This window comes from Herpailurus yagouaroundi, unplaced genomic scaffold, assembly GCF_014898765.1.
Source record: "Herpailurus yagouaroundi ecotype Mexico unplaced genomic scaffold, PumYag 248, whole genome shotgun sequence".
NCBI lineage: Eukaryota > Metazoa > Chordata > Mammalia > Carnivora > Felidae > Herpailurus > Herpailurus yagouaroundi.
In genome coordinates, this window is record NW_024412465.1 from 2872416 (window position 1) to 2894076 (window position 21661).

Here is a 21661-nt window from a genome sequence, read left to right on the forward strand (position 1 = left end):
GCGCCCTTTCTGCCCGGGGCGGGGGCGCGCCGAGCCCCGCACCCCTCCCCCCAGGCCCGCGGGGCCCACCTGGGAGCGCGCGTCCCGCCCGGAGGGCGCGGGGCGAGGACGTCCTCCGCAGCCCTCCCGCCCCTTCCCCAGCGCCTTGCTTTTTTACATTTATTTTTTTTTTTAAATTTTGGCTGACTGCTTCTTCTGAACCGACCGGCAGGTGCGGGCCTCTTTCTACTTATTTTCCGAGACACTGGGCTGCTGTTGAGGGGCTGGCGAGGGGGAGGGGGCGCAGCAGGCAAGCGCCGGGGACCCGGGGGCGGCGGGGGCCGCGTGCGTCCAGGTTGCAGCTACGGCCTGCGCCGCCGGGTGAGCGCGCGGACCGGATTAACCCCCCTGCGCCGTCGAGTTTGGGCCCGAGCGAGCACCGCGGATCCCCATGTCTCATTTGCACCCAACTTAAGAAATCTGGGGTGAGGGCTGCCGGGTGGGGGGCTGTTGAACCCAGCAGGTGCTGTTCTTGCCAGCGCAATCCACAAGGTGGTGGTATGGATTCTTCTTTTCATTGGATTTGATTTTTTTTTTTTTTTCGCTTCTTATTTGGCCAGTTTGGGGGGGGGGGGGGGTACGGTTTTCTGTGCTCATATCTTATGCTTTTTGAAAGGATCCAGCGCTGGCCAGGCGTCGACATCAAGGGCGCGTCGCATTAACAGTTTCCTGGGGAGAGGTGGGGCGAGCGAGGTCCCTGCCCAGAGTCAGCACTTTACCAGAATTTGAGGGGACGCAGGGAAGGGGGGGGGGGAAGGCAACCAAAAAGCAGAAAAAAGCAAAGAAAAAGTTTAGGGAGACCTACTTAGGGTGGTGCAGAATTTGCAGCTGGTGTGGGCGTCCTGCAGACAGCATCCGAGTGCCCGCTGAAGACCTTTGTGGGTAGGTAGTATTCCTCAGCCAGACATTAAAGGACCAGGCTATATAGACAGATCTGATTTTCCGTCAGAACAAAGCAACATCAGCCGCTGACAGAGCTCCCCGGTTGGAAGGGAGAGGCTTACCGGTTTCCTAGAGGGTGGCTGAGCCCAGAGAAACGAGCACACTGCACAGAAATCTGCACTTTCCCGGGGGCGGTGGGGAGCCTGGAGAGAGACTGCGTGCCTTTCGTCTGTGCACAGAGGTGAACAGCGATTGCGAAAACCTCAGCATAGACTTCCCTAGGTAGATGGGGCGTAGGAGGGTCGCGGAATTGGCACATGGTTCCATGCGTCCCTTATTTCCAGAAAAAAAATTTTTTTTTTTGTTTTCTTTTGGTATCTGTCCCCCTATCGAGAACGTAACAATTTCATCGAGGGCTCTGCAACTATATATTTTTTCAGATTGGACTTTCAGTATGGTATTCCCCAAGGAAATGCAGTACATCTGTGGCTCGTGTGTATGCCGTATCTGTGTGTCTGTGGCAGTTTGAAAGAGAATCATCTTTGACATGTAAGAAAATAATCAGGGCCAATTGTAGCAGGGGAAAGATTACTTCATCAGTTTTAAGTCACCGAATTCAAATGAGACGATGGTTTTCTTTGGAAAATCAGGATGATTTGGAGCAGGAATTTAACGTTAATGGCTGTGCTTTGATGATATTTCTAGGCTCTGTTGACATATTTTTTGGGGGTAAAGGAGTTGTTGCTTTCCTTTGTGTTTTTTCTTTTCTTTTTCTTAAAGAAAAAACGCGGAATGTACATTTGGCCTTAAATCCAGTGGTGCAGCTAATTTTTAACCGAAATCTAAGAATAGAAAAGATACTTGGTAAGTGACTGATGGCTACGTCAGGTGGATAATGCAGGTACACAGCTGTTAGTCGATTTGCATAGATTTGCAAGTGCATGAACTTGAGGACTGTCTAAAGTTCCTTTTGTTTTGCTTTGCTTTGTTTTGTTTTTGGTACGGAATGTAGACTGGTAAGTGTACGGGGGGTTTTTTCTTTATTTCTGAACTTAGCCTTTTCATTCGGTTTCCTTTGTAGTAATTTGTGGAAACCTTCTGGTCTCTGCACAAAGATAGCGTGCTTCCTGACTAAGCCTGTTACATTGGTTTCAGAATGTGCAAGCCACTCTTTCAGAACTCTTTAGAATATAATATAGGGCCCTTATGCCCAGACCACAAAAAAAAAAAAAAAAAAAAGAAAGAAAAAGAAAAAGAAAAAAAAGCCTAGAGATGGTTCTCTGAAAAGTAAACATTCAGCCACATGGGGTCTGGCCGCTATTTAAGGTGCCGTCATTTACATTGGTACAACATTATTTTAAACATCGAGTTCACGGTTGAGTATTGTCAATGATGCAACTTGTTGATGGGATTTATTTTATTCAAATGAAGTTTCATCATGAAAATATTTTAAGACTCTAAACCCTCACTCTGCAGATAGACATATCTGGCTAAAACACGCTGAAATTCCAAACATGGTGAGAGCTGATTTTACGATGCTGATTTCACGTGTAAAGAACAGATTTTTTTGTGGTATATAAACCAGTCTGTGTTCTTCCTATGATGTTTTCTGCCTTACGAATGTGTATTACATTCCCAAATGAGAAGAATATGTTCGGGGGTTAGTTTAAATCAGTTGCCTGTTTGTTTTTTGTTGTTGGTTTCTTTTTCTCCTGTGAGAAGAGACTTCGTGTTCTACTTAATCATGTTAAACAATAATAATTACGTTAAGACAGACCGTGCCTCGTATGTAGTAACAACTGGCTTCTTAAACACGTCAGCTCCCAGTTTCAAATCAAATGTCCAGCTTTTGCCCAGTCAAGGAGAGAAACTGCAAATCTCCCAAGTTGAAGGCCATGCGCTTCGAGGCAATTAGGTCATCTGTTGTGTGCTGTGACCATTCATGGGCCACTCACTCAATGAATATTTTCCAGTTTTGTCATTTTTCTCCAAACAACCTACATTTGGCCGCTCAAAGCCTCCCCTGTTCTTTGCTTCGCGGATGGCAGGATGGGAAACCCTTCTTCATTTTTCTTGGGCAGGACAGAATAGCACAGAGGAGCATCGGGAAAAACAAGAGGGACTGCCTACGAGCTTGCCATTTTGCCCTTTCTGGCCTTTAGACAAACATGTAGGAGAAGCTTTTCTGCCTGCAGTGGTGCTGCTCCACAAACAAGCCAAAAAAGGACTGAGTCAAAGCTCGTAAGTCACGTGAATGGAAGGTTGTTCGCCCAGAATAGCCAGTCCAGTTGGGCCTCTCAGCACACTTGAGACACTTGAGTGTTGAGTGCACCTGTCCCAGGTGTCCATGGACCTCCGTGAGCTCTACCTGCCTGTGCAAATTGCCCCGTTTCCAGAAGGCTGCTCTTTTTTGTTCTTAAACCAACGTCCTTCCTCCCAGAAGCGGTACCTAAAGCAAAACAAAGCCAGGCCCCAGCAAACATAAAGTCCATAGTAAGATGAGGTACTGAACTGATTCCACAGGAGAAAAGAGTAATCTGTGTATAATTGGGGGAGGAAACAAGGAAGCATAAAGCCACTAAAGCCTCACGGGAATAAATCTCCAGGAGACAAATCTTTATTCAGAGTAGTGTCAACGAAAGGCCATGTGCTTTCACAGCTGTTTGGAAATAATCCAGGGTTTTGTTTGGGTGGCTTTCTTTAAAATGCATGTTATGTAAAGAGTGGTTTGCCACAGTCACAGAGTGCAGCGTTGGGATCACAACTGGACCTTTCTTGGTCTTGCGTGTTAATATTGGTGAGCACTCTGGTTTCCAGAGGCTAATCCCTGAGGGATGATGAGACCCTGGGTCTTGAAGTTATGTTGCAGGTGTGTTATCCATCGTATTTTATTGCGGTCTGTCCTGTTAGCAAACTCCTAAGCGTTGGTGGGAGGGACAGAGAGAGAGAGAGACAGAGAGAGAGAGAGGGAGACAGAAGATTCCAAGCGGGCTCAGCTGTGACAGCAGTGAGCCTGATGGGAGGCTCGAGCTCACAAACTGTGAGATCGTGACCTGAGCCGAAGGCAGATGCTCAACAGACTGAGGCGCCCCCAAAAGTGCACTTTCTAAGAGTGTTGAACTTTCCCTGCTTTCTTTCTACAATAAAAAGAAAAGCCTTGCTTAGTTTGAAGTTGCATTTCTTGGTAAAGTTTTGAATCCTTTAAGAAAGAAGCAAGGTGGGGAGCCTGGGTGGCTCGGTCGGTTGAGCGTCCGGCTCTTTATTTCCCCTCAGGTCATGGTCCCAGGGTTGTGAGATCAAGCCCCTCATCGGGCTCTGTGCTGAGTGTGGAGCCTGCTTGGGATTCGGTCTCCCTGTGCTCTCTGAAACAAAAGAAAAGTAAAAGAGAACCAAGGTTAATGAAACCGAACGGCAGTGATAGGACGCGGCCCTGTACGTGGGTGGTTATTTCTGCAAAGCGTGGAAGAGGTCTCTTGCTCTGTTCTCATGGCCCTGATGGGATTTGCTCTCCGTGTCGTTCTCCTTGTTTCCTATTTCTTTTTTTTTTTTTTAATGTTTATTTATTTTTGAGACAGAGAGAGACAGAGCATGAATGGGGGAGGGGCAGAGAGAGAGGCAGGCACAGAATCCGAAGCAGGCTCCAGGCTCCGAGCCATCAGCCCAGAGCCCGACGCGGGGCTCAAACTCACGCGAGATCACGCGAGATCTCGCGAGATCATGACCTGAGCCGAAGTCGGACGCTCAACCGACTGAGCCACCCAGGCGCCCCCTTGTTTCCTATTTCAACGTCACCCGTGTTTGGTTCACGGTTGGGGCGGGGACACATATCCCATTACGTGGATGGTCTGCAGCATTGATCTGTGCTCTCAGAAAGAGTGGTGTGGGTTGTAGACACCACAACGTGACATCATGTGCCTTTATTGTTGTCAGATGCTTCCTACCCAAGTAGAGCTGTGAATGCACTAGGTGGCAAAACGTAGAAACATGCACATTTTTTTTTATTTTAGTTTTTTGACATTTATTTATTTTTTAGACAGAGAGATCATGAACAGGGGAGGGTCAGAGAGAGAGAGAGGGAGACACGGAATCTGAAACAGGCTCCAGGTTCCGAGCCGTCAGCACAGAGCCCGATGCGGGGCTCGAACTCACGGAACCTCGAGATCATGACCTGAGCCGAAGTCGGACGCTCAACCGTCTGAGCCACCCAGGCACCCCTATTTTTCCTTCTTTGATGTGCACACGAAACAACATACCAGGAGGCAATATGTGATCTTGTCCCATTTTCCGTGCCTTCTCTCCATCATTCACCGAGGGTCAGTCATATTAAAATAGTCATCATGTGAGTTACGTGCGAAGTAGCGCTTGTAACTCCTGGTCATTTGAAAATGAAGGCACTCGTCCATAATCAGCTGGATTCCTTCAAGTTTTGTCTTATAACTGAAATAATATTCTCTTTAAAAAATTTTTAATGTTTATTATTTTTGAGAGAGAGACAGAGTGTGAGTGGGGGAGGGGCAGAGAGAGAGGGAGACAGAATTCAAAGCAGGCTCCAGGCTCCGAGCTGTCAGCACAGAGCCCAACGTGGGGCTCGAACCCACCAACTGTGAGATTGTGACCTGAGCCAAAGTTGGATGCTTAACCGACTGAGCCACCCAGGCGCCCCTTGAGTAATATTTTGTAACACTGTATCGATGACCCGTGTCAATGGAGAAAAAATCTATACGATATAGGTGGGACAAAATGGCACCCCTCAGGGACACTGGTGTCGTAGGTTGTTGCACACTGGGCTGGAGAAGTTGACAGTTGTTTCAAGGACCAGCCTGGACACTCACTTGAAAAGGCTAAACCCATACCCCTATTATCTGCCTCCTAGGATCTCACACCCCTTTCTTTGCTGCCATAAGGGCTCTGCTGAGAGACCGTTGCCATTGAAACCTTGTGGCTCAGTTGAACGAGCGTTGTATCAGCACAGTAGAGAGACCCGGCGTTCCCCTTAGTAAACACGGAGAAGCTCGAAGCCACAACGGTTGTGAAACTGATCTTAGTCCCTTTCTGGTCTCGGCTCCCTCCTTGGCACTCTCCTGCCACATGGTGTGTTCATTCACAGTGCACCTACCAGGAAGCCCCGACAAATCCCCGTAGACATCCGCAGCAGGGGTGAATGAGTGCGGGAGCCAGGGTTTGTCCTGGCTCCTCACTACACCACCCTGCACGGGTTCTTGTAAAATAGGATTACGCTACTTTACGAGACCGCAAACACACTGAAGTCCCCAACACATCAGGACACTTACGGACACAACATAACTACGATCTGTTTCTTACATAGAATAGTTTTTTTTTTTTTTTAAGTTTATTCTTTTATTTTGAGAGAGAGAGAGAGAGAGAGCGCGCGCGAGCGAGCAGGGGAGGGGCAGAGAGAAGGAGAGACAGAGAATCCCAACCAGATTCCACACTGTCAGCATAGAGACCAACATGGGACTCAAACCCATGAACCGTGAGATCATGACCTGAATTGAAATCAAGAGTCGGACGCTTAACTGACTGCACCACCCAGGCGCATAAAATAGTCGTATTGGCAAATTGTATGTAGAAACTGTCCAGCGTTTAACTAGCCAAACTTCATTTAAATATGTATATAATTACTAGCATATGATTGTATATGTACTAGTTATGATTGTACTCTAGAGAAATGAAGTTGGCATTCTTGTGTTTCCATTTCAATACAGATTTATAAATGTATATACAGTCATCTAATTGTACTTAGACGCTATCCATTTATATAATTATATTTATATACGATTTATGTAATTGACGAAATCCTCTAAATTTGTTGTAATTCATTGGAAAGCTTTTATATACTTAACTTTTTTAGATCTATAGGTATACACAATTATATGTTTTATGATTTTATATAAACACATAGCCTACGTGATAAGTTAATCTATGACCATTTCATGTAAACATATACTACGTGTATCGATCTAGGCAAATACGCAGTCATGCGTTTTGCAGAACAATGCGTCGTAAATGGTAAGTAGCTTTCCAGGCTGGCCCATGGTATCTGCATTTAACGGTCCACAGAAACTGTAGCTTCGCGATGAATTACTGTTGATGTGCTGGCTAGCATATTGCAGCGCTCACAGGAATGTAATTAATTGGTACTTAGTGTGCTTTTGTGAACCATTTGGGACCTCTTATGTCAGTGGGAACATGTGGCAACCCGTGTATCTTTCCTGCGTGGATACAGGCAATGTCTGCTCCCACCAGGAGAGACAGAGCACCTGAAAGTAATGTAACGTTCGGTGTCGACTGTACTCAAAATGAGAACAAAAAATACCGTAAAAAAAACCGAGACTCTCTCCGAGGTTGTGTGGAGGTCAGCAGGGAAGAGCGCCAGGGCACGTCGGTGACCGTCACGGGCAAGGACAGCCTCTGTGTATCCCTGTGCCCACTGTGGGATAGGTTCTCTTGACCTGGTCTCTTGCCTGGCCTTGCTCACGATGAAAAATCAATACGGGAGGCTCGGGAATGGGGGAAGTCTTTACGCTGGCAGGAAAGAAATGGAGTGACTAAGGGATTTTTGTGATTTTCTGGAAACTGGCTTCTCCCTGCCGCAGACGTTTGGTCTTGTTTTGGTTGACCTATTTCGTTGAGCACGTCCTATGTGCCAGTTATAGGCGTGGGCGTAAGTTAGTGCCAGTAGCGAAGAGATGAATTTGGGAATATACGTACGCTCAAAACCCCGTGTGTGGGTGCTCACAGTAAAGTTATGAAGGGCTTTGGTTCATGGATGTATATCACCTCTGTCATTTTCTGGTGTTATTATGGGTCCCTCCCTCCCTGGCTTGCTTCTGTTTGGGTGAGTGAGGAGAACTCACTGGTCTTTAAAGGGCTGAAGGAATAATAAAGGTAACCAGATAAGAAGAATGCATCCAATCATCAGAAAAGAGTAGCAAATGTTAGTGGCAAAGAATTCTATGACAATTTGATAGAATTCTTCACATGCTATATGTGTGTGGCTTTTCATCTTGAGCAATATATAATGTGTTGGAGAGAAATATGTATATAATATATATTTAGAAATTATATATATTTTAGAAACAAATATGTAGAATATATATTTTTAGAGGGAAATGTATAATGTATATTTTAGAGAGAAATATATATAATATATGTATTTTAGGGAGAAATGTAACATATATTAGAAATCTATATCATCCTGAGCAACATATAATATATATGTTATATATATTAGAAATGTATATTTATAATATATATTCAGAGATATATATTAAATATATATTTAGACAAATATATATATTATATATATATATATTTTTTTTTTTTAAGAGAAAGAGATAGCACGAGCGGGGGAGAAGGGCAAACAAAGAGACAGAGAGAGAATCCCAACACAGGGCTCAAACCCATGACCCTGGGATCATGACTTGAGCTGAAATCAAGAGTCGGATGCTCAACCGACTGAGCCACCCTGGCTCCCCTTGGCTGGTTATAGTTTTAAAAGCTGTCGGGGCGCCTGGGTGGCGCAGTCGGTTAAGCGTCCGACTTCAGCCAGGTCACGATCTCGCGGTCCGTGAGTTCGAGCCCCGCGTCAGGCTCTGGGCTGATGGCTCGGAGCCTGGAGCCTGTTTCCGATTCTGTGTCTCCCTCTCTCTCTGCCCCTCCCCCGTTCTCGGTCTCTCTCTCTCTCTCTCCCTCTCCCCCCCCCCCCCAAAAAAAAAAAAAAGCTGTCAAACCTGTGTTTATAAAACACTGATTTATATTTTACTACATTCTATGAATAATACATACATACAACAGATTACGTTGACTCAACCAAGAATTGAGTGCTCCTGAGATATTTTCTGTCGTCTCAGATGGTTGTGTTGATGCGTGGTCATTGAACTGCCCTTGTTGATCCCAGCCAATTCCTTATGGTCCTTATAAAAGTCAATTGGCGATAGTTAGGTATTTTGCATTCCGAAGGCAAGAAAAATACCTTGAATCCTAATGTACTTGAGTCTCAGAGATTTAAAAAAATCACAGATAATTGTGTCATATTCTACCACCCTTCATATAATCTATTTTTTTCTACCATGTTAGATCTTTGAACTTCATGAACCAGCCTTGAAAACAGACAACATCAGTCATGGGCAAGCTGGCCTTGCTTGTAGATTACATAGTCCCAGAGAAAGATTTTTTTTTGTGGTGATTGTTTTCAAAACACATGCAAACATCATAGCAATGGGTGTGGGAAGAGCTCCCAGTCAGGGATCCTCGGTTAAGGAGGATCCCAGATCAACTAATTTTGGAGAACCTCATGTGTCGTAGCCCATACTTGACTTTGACCCTGGAGACCAGCACATCTGAGGACTTGAGAACCCTCACGCTAGTGGATTCAGGGACGTGCCAGATGATTTGAGATTCTTTGTAATGAGTTCCACCCAAATTATATAACTACAATCACAGAACTCTATCGAGGATCCTTGCATTGTATTTTATTGGCAGAGCACAAAGAAAAACAAAGGCAATCTAAAGTTCCTGGAGACTGTTTAAATTGCCAGGGTCATCTGGAGAAATGAACTTGGTATTCTTTTTCCCTCCGTTATATTTATTTATTCAGTATCCGTTGAAGGCTAACAAGTAGGAAGATAAAGAAGACTATGTTGTTTGTTTTTTGTTTATTATCCATATGACAAGGCCATTTTGTACCTCGTTAGAAGTAAAAACAAAAAGTGTGCGTGGGGTGAGTGGAAACAGTTAAACATGAGCCACAGTCTTATGATGAAGGACACAGAAGTTTTATATCCAAATCTCCCTTCTAGTGTGTGTGTGTGTGTGTGTGTGTGTGTGCGCGCGCGTGCACACACACACGTGCATGTGTGTTTAATCTCTCACATCCTGTGTTCAGTGTTCAGGAAAATAGTAGCTTAATGGAGTGCTCATAAGTCTTTCTCACATAGTTAATAGCAAAATCACCAGGGCCATAGAGCTTAAATATTAGCAATTTGGTTCCGTTTATAATTTCCAGACAAGGACGGTATACTGCCACACTTCAGCTACTTTAACAGGACAAAGTCCTGGAGTTGTACAAACAGGTGAATTTGTTCCATATGGGATGGGGAGGTGACCCGGAGCTTTGGCGAAAAGAAGGCTGCCTGGCCTAGGGCATTTCTGGGAGACACCTGTGTCCCAGTCGTAAGCCATCAGGCTGGATCTCTGTGCTGCAGAAGCATCTGTGTGCATATGCGTGTTGTCAACCCCACACGTGCCGAGCTCCTGGTGTGGGAAGAGCCGGGATAGCTTAGATTGCAGTACAGAGAATTATTTGGAATTGATGTCATGAGAGAGTCAGAATCACTGAACAGTCGACATTTGGAAAACTAAAAAAAAATACTAATGCAAAAAAACTTAGCCCCATAAGGCCAAAATGTTACTTTGGATTCATCTTTGTCTTATTAGCACAGAGAGTTTAGGATGAACAGCAGAAATGTACCCCAGGAGCCGAGGCAGGACCGTGAAGCAGACCCAGAGAGAAAATTTACGATACACGCAAGCGAAGTCATAGTTAAATGGGCAGAGCTGGGGAGTACGGTAGACCCCCGTCCCCCAGCCTCATCCCTGGTTTCCCTTCCTGCAGGGTCAGTTACCCGCCGTCTCTTACGTGGTCGCTTTGGTGCACCTGCTGACTCGGTGTCAGAAGGTCGGTACCTCGTGCCTCGCGGGGTCACAACACCGGCAACCTTCACCTCGCCTCATCCGCGGGCATGTTGTCTTCTCCCCTCGTCACAACACGGAGGGTGAGTCCAGAACAATAAGATGTTCTGAAGAGAGACGGGGCGGCAGGGTGGCTCAGTCGGTTAAGCGTCCGACTTCGGCTCAGGTCATGATCTCATGGTGGGTTCTGTGACTCCCTCTCTCTGCCCCTCCCCCCCAAAATAAATATTAAAAAAAGAGATTTTTGAGAGGCAGTCACATAACTTTGATTACAGTATATTATTAGAATTGTTGTGTTGTATTCTGAGTTATCGTTACTCTCTTCTGCGCCTGTTCATCAGTTACCCCGGCGTATGTAGGGTTCAGTACCATTTGTGGTTTCAGGCATCTGCTGGGGGATTCGCGAAGCATCTCCCCAACAGAACAGGGGGGACCCCTGTCTCAAGCCGGGGCTCTAGAAGGGGAGAGCAGAAAGTGGAGAAACCTGAATTAGTTAAAGCGCGAAACACAGCCACGTGGAAAGCCGAGGAAGGCGGGGGAATCTTAGACGGTTCAAAACAGCGCCATCGGGGCGCCTGGGTGGCGCAGTCGGTTAAGCGTCCGACTTCAGCCAGGTCACGATCTCGCGGTCCGTGAGTTCGAGCCCCGCGTCAGGCTCTGGCCTGATGGCTCGGAGCCTGGAGCCTGTTTCCGATTCTGTGTCTCCCCCTCTCTCTGCCCCTCCCCCATTCATGCTCTGTCTCTCTCTGTCCCAAAAATAAATAAACGTTGAAAAAAAAATTAAAAAAAACAAAACAACAACAACAAAAAACAAAAAACAGCGCCATCAACTGAACTATAAAGCTGTAAAGCCGGAAGGTAGTCACAGTTTGTCATGTGGGAAAAATACCGTCTCAGCCAAACACTATGACCGTTTAGGTCCGTAGTGGAAACAAAACGGTAGCATATTATGAGGACAAAGTAGTTTGGACGTGGCTTCACTTAAAGTTTGTGCGAAGGTCTTTTCATGATGATTCTGTCCGCCGACAGCTTCTCAGGTCATGTCCGCCAGGTTATGTGATAACTATATTGATTGAAAGTCTCCTTGAATGACTGACAAGAAGCAGATACTCGAATGTATCAAATTGGCATTAAGTGCCATCAATAAGCATATGCATCAGCTTCAAAACACAATGAATCCAGTCACATCCAAATTAACAAGAGACTGTTTAGTTTTATGAATGTAGAACATATGTACTGATATTTTATATATATATATATGATATATAACATATTCCATGTTGGTTTTATTATGTATATAAAAATATATAATGACATGCGTATTTTGTAATATACAACTTACATGTATGCTGATGTTTTATATATATGAAATACATAGTTTGTACATGTAAAACATATATAAAATAAAAATTATACAAAATGATAGCATTCATATGTAAATACACAAATATATATCAGCATATATATAATTTATATATGTATCGCTATACTTTAAGCATATAAATTATGTAAATATATACGCATATATTTTTACATATGTATACATAATTTACTTTCTATTGGGAAACCTATCTTTCTGAAGTTGTTTTAGTATATGTGCTGACAAAGTGAGCATTTTGTGAAGATTTGTATTCAATTTTTTAAAAAGCTTATTTATTTTTGAGAGAAAGAGACAGAGTGCCAGCAGGGGAGGAGCAGAGAGAGGGAGACACAGAATCGAAGCAGGCTCCAGGCTCCGAGCTGTCAGCACAGAGCCCATGCGGGGCTCGAACTCACGCGAGATCACACGAGATCTCGCGAGATCATGACCTGAGCCGAAGTCTGACGCTCAACGGACTGAGCCACCCAGGCGCCCCTATGATTTTGTTTTAATGTGTATTTGTTTTTGAGGGAAACAGAGAGCAAGCACGAGCAGGGGAGGGGCAGAGAGAGAGGAAGACACAGAATCCGAAGCAGGCTCCAGGCTCCGAGCTGTCAGCACAGAGCCCCACGCGGGGCTCGAACCCACAAACTGTGAGATCACGAGCTGAGCTCGAGTCAGATCCTCAACTGACTGAGCCACCCAGGTGCCCCTGCATTTTATTAAAAAAAAATTTTTTTTAAATGTTTACTCACTTTTGAGAGACAGAGCATGAGTGTGGGAGGGGCAGAGAGAGAGGAAGACACAGAATCCAAAGCAGGCTCCAGGCTCTGAGCTGTCAACACAGAGCCCCATGCGGGGCTGGAACCCACCAACAATGAGATCATGACCTGAGCCAAAGTCGGACAGTTAACCAACTGAGCCGCCCAGGCGCCCCCGTGGAGGTTTTGAAAAGACAGAAAGTAGTGTGCATTCCGTAATACCATAACCGAGTTAGTAAAAAATTCAAATGCACCGTTTATATTGACAAAATTGGATTGCTACAATTCTGTCGCGCTCCGTCTTTCCAAGATACGGGTTTCCTTTCTCTGTGTTTTGGGGTTTCCCTGGTCTGTGTTTTGCATGTAGCGTAAGGATGAGACGCCTAGAAAGGCAACCAGGAACCCCCCCAGCAGACCACACCTGTTCCCAGTGGTGGTCGTAGCAAGTGGCCACCTGTGGTGGGTGAGTCAGGGGCTCTCACCTGAGATGCTCACCTGGGCAGGTCAGATTGCAACATGCACCTCCCCTTCCTCCTCTCCTCCTCTGCTCCGATATCCTTTCAGACCTGCTGGAGTTTGCAAGGACTGTTGTCCTGTCTTCAAATTAAGAACAGGGTTCAAGTAGACACTCTGTAAGTTTTTTGGCTATTTCGGTTTGTTTTCTCCGTTTTTTGGTGTGGGGGACAGCATGCAATGACTCTAGAAACCTGTACGTTCTTATCCACTTTTAATCCGGGGAATATAACAGTGTGCTTACACGACTATTAAATTGCCTGTGTCAAATACAACGTATACTTTGTCGGGATAGCCGTGATAAAAGGAGAAAGTCATTTAGAGCCACCGTTTTTGTTAAGACTTGAAAGAAACTGAGCAAACGTGGGCATTCCCTTATTGACATGGGTAGAAACGGAGTCACAAGGAGCTTCTGGGATTGATCCAGCCTGCACACAGCTGGTCAGTACTTTAAAAAAATTGTTTTTAACGTTTATTTATTTTTGAGACAGAGAGACAGAGCATGAATGGGGGAGGGTCAGAGAGAGAGGGAGACACAGAATCTGAAACAGGCTCCAGGCTCTGAGTGGTCAGCACACAGCCGGACGCAGGGCTCGAACTCACGGACGGCGAGATCATGACCTGAGCCGAAGTCAGATGCTTAACCGACTGAACCACCCAGGCGCCCCCCTTTTTTTTTTTTAATTTTTTTTTTAACTGGTCAGTACTTTTAAACACTTGTTACCAAATGAAGGTGAACTAGGTGAAGCTTTGGACCTTGGTATATTTCTGTTTACAGACTCATCATAGGGGTTCACAGAACAAAGCACCCGATGTCCAATGACCGTGTTCCAGCCCATTTTTCTCATCTGTGCAGCAGAAATTTAACAGGGTAAATTGTGTTGACGACAGGTGTCAAGGGAGGAAGCAGCAGAAGTAAAAAAAAAAAAATCTCTAAAATGGGAAGCAACACTTGTTAACGTGGAGACAACCTTTTACCGTCACCCAAGTTTAGAGATAAGCAGAGGGTCCTAGGGGCAAAAAGAGCTCTTGTCACACTGAGGGCTTTGCATGACCTCTGTACGTTCCCCAACCCAGAGGTGACCCACTGAAATCTCTTTGTTTTTTAAAATGAAATCTGATTAACACACATCCTGTTAGTTTCAGGATCACAGCATTGATCCGAAATTCTGGATATTACTCAGGGGTCCCCGCACCACACTGTCACAATATCATTGACAATATTCCCTGTGCTATGCTTTTCATCTCCGTGACTTGGATTTTATTTATTTCTTTTTCAAATTGTTTAAATGTTTATTTCTTTTGAGAGAGAGAAAGAGACAGAACACGAGTGTGGGAGGGGCAGAGAGAGAGGGAGACACAGAATCCAAAGCAGGCTCCAGGCTCTCAGATGTCAGCACAGAGCCCAACGCGGGGTTTGAACCCACGAACCATGAGATGGTGACCTGAGCCGAAGTCAGATGCTTAACCAACGGAGCCGCCCAGGCGCCCCTCACAGGCAGTCTCTTAAACACGGGGAAATCTGTATGCTTATGTCGACTCATCCGTATCCGAGAGCAGATGGACCCCAGGGGAAACCGGGATCAGGATAAGAAGTGACTGGCTTGCAGGCTGAGCCTGGTACGTTTTGGGTGATGGTTTGTGGTCATGTGCACCCGAGGGGCCCGGAGAGCCCTAGCGCCCCAGCCTTCGCAGAGATGCTTTGTGAGTACCTGAGGATTCATTACCGTGGGACACGCACCTCCACCGCTGTGTCGGGGACCCTGCGTGTTCTGCACGAAGATCAGCAGCCCCGAGCTCCGCATACAGCTCTCTCTTTCTGCTTCAGACGCTCGCGATTTTCCCACGATGCTTTCATGCAGAAGCGCTGGAAACGAATCCTCTGTCATTTCAGTGAGAGGCATCTTAAAATTGTAATTTTGTTGTTCCTGCTTTTATCCAGCGGGGCTCTGATGCCACCGGATTAGGGGCTGATTATTCCACTGGATGGAAAATTTCAGTTGTAGGAAGCTGGCCGACCCACCCCCTGGGTTACGGTGCTCATCCCTTCATGCTTATAGGTTGACTGATTGGATGCAATATAACCTTTTTTATTTTTTTTTTCCTTTAGGACATTTTTGCAATAGTGTTTTCATTTTTTTTAATTAAAATTTTTTTAATGTTTATTTATTTTTGAGAGAGAGACAGAGCACGAGCAGGGGAGAGACCGTGAGAGTAAGACACAGAATCTGAAGCAGGCTCCGGGCTCTGAGCCGTCAGCACAGAGCCCAATGTGGGGCTCGAACCCACAAACCTTGAGATCGTGACCTGAGCCGAAGTCTGACGCTTAACTGACTGAGACATCCAGGCGCCCTTCCTAATTTTTTTTTTAAGTTAGTTTATTTTGAGACACAGAGAGACCACGAACAGGGGAGGGGCAGAGACAAAGAGAGAATCCCAAGCACAGAACCTGATGCAGGGATCAAACTCCTGAACTGTGAGATCATGACCTGAGCCGAAGTAGGACGATTAAGCGACTGAGCCACCCAGGCGCCCCAATACTGTTTTTGTTTTTAAAAATAAACTTTAGGGGTGCCTGGGTGGCTCAGTCAGTTAAGTGTCTGACTTCAGCTCCTGTCATGATGCCTCGTTCGTGGGTTTGAGCCACATCAGGCTCTGTGCTGACAATGCGTAGCCTGCTTGGGATTCTCTCTCTCTCTCTCTCTCTCTCTCTCTCTCAAAATAAATAAACATTAAAAAAGTGACCTCATGCTCTTAACCCATGATGTGGGTTTTGGTATAAAATTTTAATAGGCATGTCGGTGGTTGTCACTTAAATACATCTTAAGAAGTATTCTTTTTTGAATTCTGGTGACTGGGTCCCCTTTATGAATAACACATAAGCACATGGTTGCCTTTTCAAGGAGGTGTGTTTTTTAAGGTATACAAGTGAGATGGAATGATTAATCATATTGGCATGTGTCTTATCTATTGTAAACTCTGATATTACCCTAACCTGAGAGCACAAAATCCACATTCTCAGTTTCTAGCGCTTACTGTGTGGTCATGTCCCCGAACCAAAACTCTGTAACCATTAAACACAGACTCCCCACTCTGAAGCCCAGTCCCTCATGACAACTGTCAAACTTTCTGTCTCTCAATTTGACTATTCTACGTTCCTCATATAAGTGGAATCCTAGAATATTTGTCATTTTGTGTCTGGCATTTTTCACTTACCACAATGTCTTCAAGGTTCATCCCTGCTGTGACATATGCCACACTTTCCATTTTAAGGCTCAGTGATACTCCATTGTGTGTACACACCACATTTTCTTTGCCCATTAGTTGAGATGGCTTTATTTTTATTAGAGAGGAGGAAAATAAAATATACATTCCTTTCTGTGCTTGCACTGTTGATAAGGAAGAGAAGCCGTGTACTGATTTTTTATCAATACTTTCCTACCATTTCTGCATTAGCTCTTTTTTAATTAATTTATTATTTAATTTACATCCAATCACTTAGCATGGTGCAGCAATGATTTCAGGAGTAGATTCCTTAATGCTCATTATCCATTCTGCCCAGCCCCCCTCCCACAGCCCCTCCAGTAACCCTGTGTTTGTTCTCTGTATTTAACAGTCTCTTCTTCTGTTTTGTCCCCTCCTTGTTTTTATATTATTTTGCTTCCCTTCCATTATGTTCATGTGTTTTGTATCTTAATGTCCTCATATGAGTGAAGTCATATGATATTGTCTTTCTCTGTCTACATTCGCATAGCATAATACCCTCCAGTTCCATCCACGTAGTTGCAAATGGCAACATTTCATTCATTTTGATTGCCGAGTAATACTCTATTGTGTGTATGTGTGTGTGTGTGTGTGTGTGTGTGTGTGTGTGTGTATATATATATATATATATATATATACATTTTCTTTTATCCATTTTCTTTATCCATTCATCCATCGATGGCCATTTGGGCTCTTTCCATACTTTGGCTATTGTGGATAGTGCTGCTATAAACATGGGGGTGCATGTGTCCCTTCGAAACAGCACACCTGTATCCTGTGGATAAGTGCCTAGTAGTGCAGTTGCTGGGTCGTAGGGTAGTTCTATTTTTAGTTTTTTGAGGAACCTCCACACTGTTTTCCAGATTGGCTGCACCAGCTTGCATTCCCACCAACAATGCAAAACAGATCCTCTTTCTTCGCATCCTCGCCAACACCTGTTGTTGCCTGAGTTGTTAATGTTAGCCATTCTGACAGGTGTGAGGTGGTATCTCATTGTGGTTTTGATTTGTATTTCCCTGATGATGAGTGGTGTTGAGCATTTTTTCATGGGCCTGTTCGCCATCTGGATGTCTTCTGTGGAGAAGTGTCTATTCATGTCTTTTGCCCATTTCTTGACTGGAGTGTTTGTTTTTTGGGTGTTGAGTTTGATAAGTTCTTTATAGATTTTGGATACTAACCCTTTATCTGATACGTCATTTGCAAATATTTTCTCCCATTCTGTCGGTTGCCATTTAGTTTTGCAGATTGTTTCCTTCGCTATGCAGAAGCTTTTTATTTTGATGAGATCCCAGTAGTTCGTTTTTGCTTTTGTTTCCCTTGCCTCTGGAGACGTGTTGAGTAAAAAGTTGCTGCGGGCGAGATCAAAGAGGTTTTTGCCTGCTTTCCCCTCGAGGATTTTGATGGCTTCCTGTCTTCCGTTTAGGCCTTTCATCCATTTTGAGTTTATTTTTGTGTATGGGGTAAGAAAGTGGTCCAGGTTCATTCTTCTGCATGTTGGTGTCCAGTGTTCCCAGCACCACTTGCTGAAGAGACTATCTTTATTCCATTGGATATTCTTTCCTGCTTTGTCAAAGATTAGCTGGCCATACATTTGTGGGTCCATTTCTGGGTTCTCTATTCTGTTCCATGGATCTGAGTGTCTGTTCTTGTGCCAGTACCATACTGTCTTGATGATTACAGCTTTGTAGTAAAGCTTGAAGTCTGGGATTGTGATGCCTCCTGCTTTGGTTTTCTTTTTCAAGATTGCTTTGACTATTTGGGGTCTTTTCTGGTTCCATACCAATTTTAGGATTGTTTGTTCTAGCTCTGTGAAGAATGCTGGTGTTATTTTGATAGGGATTGCTCAAGGAGCTTCCTAAAGACTGTGTTTTTCCTTATAGAGAAGGAGTAGGATTTTCCAAAATCTCTGTAACCTGAGACTGCATATTCTGGAGAACGCCCTTGGAAAACAAGGATACTGAGAAAATGATAATAGTTTTAGGCATGGTCAAGATACAATGGCTATGTTAAAAAAAAAAAAGAGTCCTGGGGCGTCTGGGTGGCTCAGTTAGTTAAGCGTCCTACTTCAGCCCAAGTCATGATCTCTCACGGTGCGTGAGTTCGAGCCCCGCTTTGGGCTCCGTGCTGACAGCTCGGCACCTAGGACATGCTTCGGATTCTGTGTCTCCCACTCTCTCTGCCCTTCCCCTGCTCACGTTCTCTCTCTGTCTTAAAAATAATGTTTAATGTTTATTTATTTTTTTTTAGTATCCTCATTTTCCAAGTCGTAAAAGTAAAAAAAAAAATGATTTTTTAATATTTTGCTAACTCACACAAGGGCTATGCCTGATACCAGGTTGGTTTGTGTTTTGAATTTCTTTTCATCGATCTGCCTCCCGCCCTTTACTCTTCATTGCAAAGTCTCGTTGAAGAAACTGCTTTTTCTGTGTATCCTATGGGAAAGTAGGTTATGGCATCAGCAAAATGTAGTACTCAAGTTATTTTTAAAGGAACATGGGCGTTCTCCAGAATACGCAGTCTCAGGTTACTGGCTCCTTATGGGGTAAGCTTGAGTGGCCTGAGGAAGTGTCCCCAGCCCCCAAAGAGGAGCCTGCATGAATACAGCTAGGTGTGTGTGTTTTTGGGGGGGGGGGTAGGGGGCTCTGTGGGTTTCCTACACCTCCCTTTTTCCGGTTCCCAACAAACTCAGAGTGTGGACGAGAGTCTATGAGAAAGAGAGTTCCAAGGTAGCCTTTGCTTCATCATTCAGCACGCACACAAACACACACGTGTAATTTTTCCCTTGCCGACTCCCACTCAACCAGACGAAAAAGGAGCGATGTCACAGACACATCTGTAGCCGGCCATTCTTACGGGTTTATTTTATCCCTTTTCCCCCACCACCTTTATTGAGACATGATTCGCTGTGTAAGTGTAAGGGGTACCTGTTGATTTGAAATACTTTTTTTAAAAAAATTTTTTTTTCAACGTTTTTTTTATTTTTGGGACAGAGAGAGAGAGACAGAGCATGAACGGGGGAGGGGCAGAGAGAGAGGGAGACACAGAATCGGAAACAGGCTCCAGGCTCCGAGCCATCAGCCCAGAGCCTGACGCGGGGCTCGAACTCACGGATCGTGAGATCGTGACCTGGCTGAAGTCGGACGCTTAACCGACTGCGCCACCCAGGCGCCCCAATTTGAAATACTTTTAAGTTGCAGCATGATTACCACCATAGAGTAAGCTAAGTCTCCATCTGGTCACCTAGTTACCGTTTCTTTTTTGGTGGACAGATATTTAAGATTTAGTCTCAAGAGTTTTCAAGTATAGAATGCATTATTGTTCCCTATGCATACAATATTGTGTATTAGATTTGCATAAACATTCACCTCCTAAGTGGATATTTAGCCTCTGCTACCAACATTCCCCCCCCATTCCCTCCCTCCCGACCCCCCCTTCCTCCCCTTCACTCCTGGGAACCACACTCTACTCCCCTCCTAACGTTATCTCATCCTTCACTGTAATAGTAACATAGGGCCTTTGCAGAAATGGCTGCATGTTTGAAAGCAGTGATGCATATTACATGTGTAACTTGTAAAGCTAAATGAAAGGAATGACTCACCCACCTTTCAGAAGGATGGTTGTGCTGGAAGGAGCCGGGTGTGCCCCACGCACTGGTGTGTACATGTGTGTGCATGTGTGCGCTTAACAAATGCAAACTTCTGTAACGTACGTGATAGTAAGAAGAAGATCATTCCGGTTGATTAGAAAAAGGATGCGTTGAAGTGACAAGACTTGTATGATACTTAAAACACGACTCGATGAACTCATATGTTGCGGGAATACATCTCTCTTACAAAGATTTATTGCCCTTGGCACCATTGATACTGGGGCTGGATAATTCTTTGTTGCACATGACTTCCCTGAGCGTGGTTGATGTTTCCCTGTATCCCTGGCCTCCAGTGTCTAGATGTATATCTCTTCCCAGCTGTGACCATCAAAAATGTCTCCAGACGTTGCCAGATGTCCCCTGGGGGTTAAAATCCCTCCCATTTAAGAACCTGTATCACAAAATGAGGTGTGCCCATGCCAGATTTTACACAGGGGATTTCATTCTCTTTGGGGTTTTGGTGGCCTTTTAGGTGTGCTGGGCGTGACCAGAAAAATGGGGACAAACAGGACAATGAGAGGCCATATCCATGTGTTCCTTGAAGCTTTTTCGTAACAAGAATAGACTGTATGAGTTGTATCCGTGGTAATGAGAATTAGGTTGATGTTTGGGGATAGCCATGATAAAGCACTTGATCGAAAAGGAACACAGAACTGATGTTTGTAAGTGAGAGTTTTGGAGAAAATAAAAAGAATAAAGAAAATCCTTGATAGGCATCTTTGAGAACAGAGGACAGAACAAAATGCAGCTAGCTTATCTAACACTGGGCAGAGCCATCTTGCAAATGGAAACGCTTTAGGTGGTTTAGACGGTATACTGTGCCGTGGATTCACACGAACGGGCGAGTGCCCTCACTCGTTTACAACTCACATCCGTGGAAAACACACACACACAAATGTGCTGTGCAGAAAATTAAATCTGAGACCCATGGAAGATGGTATTGTATTTTCTGAGCCGTTACATTGATTGGTTAAAATTAGATTCTCCAACAAAATAAGAAGTTTTAATAACGTGTGAGTGAATACGAGATGAATTTGTGTGGAAAAATGTGTGTTGAAGAGAGGTCGTTATCAGCCTCAGAGATTCACAATTCGTGTCACCAACCCGGGAGATTGCAGACGTAAGATTTGTCATAAGTGTCTTCATCATGGGTTATCTTGTGTGATCGTTTTAAATTTCTATAAGACATAGCCGCCTTTTACATTCTCATGATAAAAAGATTCGGTAAAGCCAGTTGCTTTTATTCGGATAGTAATAAAACAGCAGTGTGTTGCTACATTTCATTTCAAGTCCACATACCTAGTTTCTAAAAGTCTGAATGATACACAGCTGGTTCTTAACAGTTTAATTCTGTAACGTTGGGATGTGGGGGTACGCGCCGGTCTTTTTTGGTACATATTTCAGCATTTACGTTTGCTACGATAAGTATTTCATTGCCTTCATGGCATAGTTCCTAAATGTCTACCTTTTTCCTTGTCTCCA

At 44.6% G+C, this 21661-nt stretch overlaps 1 protein-coding gene across 5 annotated transcripts in view; it reads left to right on the plus strand.

Moving 5' to 3' along the window:
• Nucleotides 1–21661, plus strand: part of NLGN4X (neuroligin 4 X-linked) — a 334832-nt gene that overhangs the window by 6500 nt on the left and 306671 nt on the right. The window contains exon 1 of one of the 5 annotated variants that reach the window (XM_040460137.1): nucleotides 65–211. The exons of the other annotated variants lie outside the window; for them this stretch is intronic. The gene's annotated coding sequence lies outside the window, so the exon portion shown is untranslated. Of the gene's footprint in view, nucleotides 1–64; nucleotides 212–21661 lie in introns of those variants that run through there. 5 annotated transcript variants of the gene reach the window in all.